This window comes from Alligator sinensis, unplaced genomic scaffold (assembly GCF_000455745.1).
Source record: "Alligator sinensis unplaced genomic scaffold, ASM45574v1 scaffold198_1, whole genome shotgun sequence".
NCBI classification, from domain to species: domain Eukaryota; kingdom Metazoa; phylum Chordata; order Crocodylia; family Alligatoridae; genus Alligator; species Alligator sinensis.
The window spans coordinates 1,002,134-1,008,930 of record NW_005841906.1 but is presented as its reverse complement, the minus strand read 5'-3'; the positions used below and the strand labels follow the sequence as shown (position 1 = coordinate 1,008,930).

Sequence of the window (6,797 nt, the reverse complement as noted above, 5' to 3'; positions counted from 1 at the left end):
CTGCTGAACAGAAGCTTGCCTCTGAAACAGTCCCATTAGTTTCACTGGAACTGTGTGTAGTGTAAGGGATTATTCACTGTGTGTAAGCATAGCCATATATAAAGCCTGAGTAAATTGCTATTGCAGTATTGCCAGCCCAAGCATTCAAAACCCAAGTCAGGCCTTTAAAAAAAATCATGAGATTAGCTAAAAATCATGCAATTTGAGATTTTTTTTAAGGTCTTTTTCTTTAACCTTCTGGTTTCCTGGGCTGTTAAGGTCACATTTGCCATCTAACCTCCACAACCATGATGGACAACCCCCTTTTTTTCAACGATGAAAGTAGCTGGCACTATCAGAAAACACCAACTATCTTAGGATTTACAACATAATCAGAGGAGTTGGCAACATGATTATGCTTCCTCCTGCAGATAACCTATCTACTAGCCTGGTGCATGTATTGCTCTGCTCTGTCCACACCAGCATTGAAAAAGAACATCAATTTGAAAAAGCCACAATTCCATCTGAAATTTCAGGGTCTACAGGGACAAGAACAGAGGTGAAAGTAACATTTTCCTGGTTGTTTTCTTTGAATATGATAACACACAACATGCTATGGAAATTTCAGTGGTGTTGACGGTTCAGCCTTTTCCCAATGTTCTGCAAGCAGGTTTTTATCACTAACAGCAAAACCAAAATTGAGCAGGGAACAGAGAAGGATGAAAAAGGAAACTCAAGGATGCTTGGCAGTGCTCTTGGACCTGCTCCAAAGTCTCCTCTAAACATTAGCAGCAGATCGGGGAGAAGCAAAAAAAACCCCTCAATATGATTATTAAGTTGTTGTTTTCCTCATGTCATTTAAAAGCAACTTGCAGAAAGTGTGAGGTTTTTAGAAAGAACCAGTTTCAGGAAATTCACACCACCCCAGCTCAGCAGGCTGGGGGATATAAAACCAGTCTGCTTCTGCAGACCACCACAACCAACTTCACACCCTCATGCTCCAAACCAGCAGTATCCAATGTGGTGGCCACGGGCACCACGGATAATACTTCCAAAAACAAAAAAACAAAAAACAAAAACTAAGTAAAGGGAAGTTGCATTTTGAAGTTCCGGATCTAATGCAATTTTAAGTAATGGATGAGATGATTGGATTGATCTAAATTTTAAACTTTAATATTCATATTGGCGCGCACTGCTTTTTCTTTTAAATTTGAATGTGTCCTCGGGCACAAATGTCGGGAACCCCTGCTCCAAACCATCCACCATCTCACCCTCACATCCCCACCAAGTGGCGGGACACCTTTGGCAAGGGCAAGGGCGAGGGCAAGGGCTCCCCGTAGACCAGCCTACATTCCACCCTAATCCCACAAACCACTGCGGATCTGCACGAGCATGTATCTAGCAGGCTTTCCTGACTTCAACACCTGCCTCTTCTGTGCATAAAGTGAGACGGGCAAAGGCCTACTTCAAATACTGCAGGCTGAAGCCCTTCCACCGCTCCCCAGGAACCTCTCTGCTGCTCAGCTTCCTGCTCCCTGCCCTGTGCTTCCTTCCTAATTTCTTGCTCTGCTTTTTTCTTCTTTCCTGTGCTCCCTGCCCAATTTTGCTGCTTTCTGCTTCTTGCTCCTGCCCTTCCTGTCTGACCTGCTGCTCTGCTTTCTGTCCTATCTGCTGCTGTCTTCTCCCCACCCCATCCTCCCTGCCTAACTGGTTGCTCTGCTTTCTGCTTCTTTCCCCACCCGCCCTTCCCTGAATCTGTTGCTCTGCTTTCTGCTCCCCACCCAACCTCTTGCTCTGTTTGTTGCATCTTTCCCTGCACTCCCTACTTGATCTGCTGCTCTGCTTCCTGCTGCTTGCCCTGTGTTCCCGGCCTGATCTGTTGCTCTGCTTTCTGCTCCTTTTGATTTCTTGCTCTGCTTTCTGCTTCTTGCCCCCGCACCTCCTGCCTAGGGTGGCCGTCACAGAGGACATTCCTGTTTTCTGTACTCTGTCTTGTATTGTTATGAAACCAGATGGCTTTATGTCCTCTATTTTTCTCTTCAAGAGAAAAATTCCTGCGCTGCTGCTGGCCAATCCCACTACCCATCAGACCGAGGAGCTACCCGTCAAGAGGAGCTCTCTCTCTTCAAGAGAAAAAGAGAGGACATGAAGACATCCGGCTTCGTACCAACAGAGGACAACTGGACTGTCCTCTACGATGGCCACCCTGTTCGTGCCTGCTCTGCTCCTTGCCCTGTGCTCAGCCTGTCCCCTCTGCTTCCTGCCTGAATGGTTGCTCCGCTTTCTGCTTCTTCCCCCTCCCCTCTCCTCTCCTCCCCTCCCCTTCCCTCCAGACCTGCTGCTCTGCTTTCTGCTCCCTGCCTGGTCTCTCGCTAGCTAAGCCGTGGCGGTGCTGGTGCTGATGCAAGGTCCAGGCCCTCCAGGGCTGCCCCGCGGGAAGGGGCGGGGCCGCCCCGCCCCGCCCCAGCAACCCGCTGTTGCCTGGCAACCACGGCCGGGCCGGGCACGCGGCGCGGGGTGAGCGGGGCGGCTCCGGAATGGTGGGGTAGCGGGGCTTCCCCGTGCTTTTCTGGCTGTGATCTCCACGTCCCTAAGCACCCGGCCGGCTCTGGTCCTAGCCCTGACGCGCTTCCCACGGCCCGAAGTGCCTGGCGGGAGAGGCGCAGGGTGCGGCGGAGGGGTGCTTCCGTCTGTGCCCCCCCCTCACAGACACCTGTCTGAAGCGGGCTCTGGAGCCAGCCTCCCCCCTGCGGACAGAAGGGGTGAGCCGGCAGCACCCACAGCCATCAGCTCTGGGCTGTGGAGCGGCCCCAGGGCTTTCTAGGGCAGGGATTTGCAGCTCTGATTTGCTGCCTGGGACCTAGAGCCAGGGACGCAGCAGGCCCTAGAGGTCCAGGCAGCCAGTCTGGGTGGATCCGGGGAGCTCGGGGCTCAAAGCCCTCCTGCTCCCCCACTTCCCCTCACCTGCTTTACAGAAATGTCTTCCCTTCTCTCCTCCAGAGGCCCCTCTGCTCTCCACTGGTTATTTTCTCATCGGGAAACATGGGGGTTTGGGCTAGTAAAAGCCTCTGGATGAGGACTCTTGTTGTGCGCCTTGTCAACTGGTTGGCAAATAACTTCACCTGATTCGCCTGGTTAAGCAAGGAAGATCTGGTGCTCTCCTCCCAGCTTCCAGCAAGCATTTAACTAGCAGAGGCTGTGCTGTCGTGAGGTCTCTATTACCATGATGTCATTGCTTTTTCAGATGATGCTATGGTCAATATACTAACATGCTGCATCACGTTACCTCAGATTCATTACTCTTAAACAGTGGTCCTCAGAACTTGTGACAGAAGCTCATTCTATGATACTTTAGGCTCGATTTTGTCAAGTTATGTTTGCTTGCTTTTTCGTTTGCTTTGTGTAGTAAGGCATTGGCCTCCTGTGATGACCAGCGGGTAGCAGGGTAGAGTTTCACCTTAGAGACTAACTAAAGTAGTGATATATAGAGATCACAAGTCTATCTAGATAGATCTATCCATCTATCTACTTTGGTTAGTCTATAAGGTGAAAATCTACCTGGCCTTTTACCTGACTTCAGGCTATTAACACAGATAATGACATCCGTGCTACTGACCAGCACCACTTGGTGAGTTCCTGTTGTATCCAAGTAGACAGAATGCTTTTAGATTGGAAGATCAGTTCTGCCTTGTTTACTTGTCAAAATTTAAGTCCAGGGCCTTACTTTGTTTTGTTTTGGGGTTGTTTTTTATTTTTTTATTTTATTAGGTTGAGTACACTGCTAACTTCCAAAACCAGTATTTGTGTCTGCTTGAGGTGCTGGTAGTGTTAATGGGGCTTTTGCATGAGAAACACAAAGTATGTGGGTTTGAGATTAAATCAAGAGCCTTTCGCCTTTAAGTATCCTGACACTCTCAGTCTCGAAAGGAACACCAGAAAGCAATTAGTGAGGAGATGAAGGAAGCATGTTCTGGCTGTTCAAGCACAGCCTTGGGATTTAGATCTATGGTCTGTTCACAGCATCATGATAGATTTCCTGTGTGTCCCTTCCCTCTCTGGACCTCACTTTTCCTGACTGGAAGACAAAGATATTTTGCTTACCTTACAATGAGTTATTTCTTGGCAAGTGCATTGAGATCTTTAGATGGAAGAAGCTAGAGAAGGATGAAATATTGTTTAATTTAGTGATTACTGAACAGTGACCTAACTCCATCTCCCCTCCCCATGCTTCTAGATATCAGAGAGGAGAAAGCCACTCCTCATTCAGGACTTTGGTGAGGCTTGGAAGTAGCTTTTTCCTTATTTCTCTCTATGTTGCTGTATAGGCCTATGTTGAATGTCTCTTACCCACAGTTGCTGGCCCATTAGGTGGCCTTAGCCCAGATACGGATGCAGAATCTATTGAACTGTAACCATGCAGTGCTGATTGGCAAGTGTTGGTTGGTGGTCATTCCTTAGCTACTTTTGTGTTTATGAAATAATATTACAGCAGTGACCCCTACTAGCAGTGTCCAATATGCTGACAGTGAATCACAGCACCTTAAGTGAAAGAAGTTCCAGGAGGTCATATTGTCCCTGGCACAGTTTAAGTTGTACTGTTGACAGCAACAAAAACATTCATGAACAGTTTGGCATACCTAGTTTGACCCAGTTTTTTGGACCTAACATCTGTTTTTCCAATCTGGCTGTAGTTAGCACAGTTTCCTTGACCGGTGTGTATTTTTTTTCTTTACCCAAGAACCACTCTTGTAGGCTTTTCTTTTTAAGACTCTACAACAGACTTCCTAATGCAAGTGTAACATCAATAAAAATAGGTGTCAGAAATGATAAGAATCCAATTGGTAAGAATTGATAAGAGTTCTTACCCGTGATAAGAATGCTTGACAGCGATCAGGACCTTTAGCCATTGTATCTAACCAAGCTGAGGGCAGACACAAATATAGTGTGTTAGTAATGAGACCTGCAGTTCAGCCAGTGTTTCCACCCATCTAGAGGAATGCTAGAAGAACTTCCTAAAATTCTGGGTAGACAGAGCCCAGATGGGGATACAAACTCTGTTAGGCTAAAAATTAGTTTTGAAACACTATTTTTCAAATATACTTTAAATATGCAAGCTCTACTGTAGACAGGGACTTTTGCTTACTTCTGTTTCTTTGACTAAATTATCGCCATCAGGGGTCCAATTCAAAGCCCACAGACTTCAGTAGGATTCTTTCCATTGACCTAGATGGGTTTGGGATCAAAAACAGAAGCAGGTGAACTATATGTTTGAGCATACTTTATTTACTCTGGACCTGAAGAACTAGAACAGCGGTTCCCAAAGTGTAGCCCATGAATCTCACTACTCCAAAGCCCCCTTTTAGGTATGAGTTTGATGATATGGGAGAACGGTGGTTCCTGAAGATTTGGGGGTTGACAGTATCCGCTGGCCCAAAAAGTTTGGGCACCACAGAACTAGAGTATTAAGCAGCAGCTTTAACTGGAATCACTTGGAGGGAATGTTGTTGAAATTATTTCTTGCAGACAACAGAAATATACCTTTTTTTTGGTAATTCTGTGTTGAAAGGCAAAATGTGTTAGTTTGTGCATAAATGAGATTGGGAAGTCACTGAATGTCCCACTTCCTTATATATTATTTAATAGAGCCTTTGAACTCTCGATGATGTTAGCATAGAGTAGGTAAAAAGGAGAATGCATTACCTTTATTTACTATTTCTGACTTGTTAATAAGACAGCCAGTTACAACATTAAAGTTTACATATATGGTAAGCTACACACATTCAACTCCTAGAATCTGCCATATCAGCAATGATTTTCTGTCTAAGGTTCTTAAACCCAATTTAGGTGTGGTATAATGAACCTTCAGCAGCCATTTCAACATGGGATTTGCTCTGGTCTGGAGACATGCAGAATCTTTGAACAACAGGAGCAATGCGTGATTACTATGCCAAAAGTAGTGGTAATTGATTCAGTGTGATCAGTGAGTCAGTGTCAGACTCAACACTTTGCAACACCTTGAGCCCTTGATCGCTGAGTTGATTCAGGCACCTCATAGAATAGTTATCACACCCTAACACCCTCACTTCTCCTATATTCGTGTTCACACAATGCTGAGTTGGAGCAGTAGGGAACTGGAAACAGAGAAACATGTTTTGTATAGAGCCAGCCACAGTGTGCATCATTAACAGCTGTCCCAGGGGTCCATGCCAGTGGCTAATGCTCTGCAGCATCATATGTGGGATCTGTCTAGAATGGAAAGAGGTTGTGGCTAGGTCAGAGTTAGCTAGTTAGTTAACTATAAACTCTTTAGTTAGTTATGCTATTAACTATAAACTCTTCTCCTGATCCCAGCCAGACCATGGATCACCTGGTTGACTTCACTATTCAGATAAAAGGGAGCATTGCACAGGTATCTGCAGGCCACACCTATATCTGAAGGCAGCTCTGCTCCCTTGGTCTACAGGATGCAGCTTGGCACCCTACCCTAGCGTGTGCTTTGGTTTTCTTAAGTCTCTTTTAAAAAAAGAAAGGTGTCAACTAAGTTACTGTGCAGTCAGGAAACTGTCTTCAGATTCTGTTCTGGAGCACAGTCATGGGATAATCTTAAGCCATCCATGCTGACTTGTGATCCCAAACTGTCAGCCTTCCTGGGATGCCTCCAGAAAGGTCAGGAATGCTGGCAATAGGCACAGTGAGCTGGGGCTAGCATGGGTGGTAGAGAAACATCAGTACCTTTAGAAAGGAAGGAAGCACTGGGCAGGGAGCCTGTCCTCTTTAACATGATCTCAAGGCCATCTGGTCACTCTTTGACTCTTTCC

General features: G+C 46.2%; 1 protein-coding gene across 2 annotated transcripts in view; it reads left to right on the top strand.

Moving 5' to 3' along the window:
• The first annotated feature begins 2,373 nt into the window (after positions 1-2,373).
• Positions 2,374-6,797, top strand: part of TCTE1 (t-complex-associated-testis-expressed 1) — an 18,210-nt gene continuing 13,786 nt past the window's right edge. Inside the window, exon 1 of one of the 2 annotated variants that reach the window (XM_014517388.2) lies at positions 2,374-2,496. The gene's annotated coding sequence lies outside the window, so the exon portion shown is untranslated. Of the gene's footprint in view, positions 2,497-2,524; positions 2,742-6,797 lie in introns of those variants that run through there. The other variant, XM_025197844.1, reaches the window with a different exon arrangement.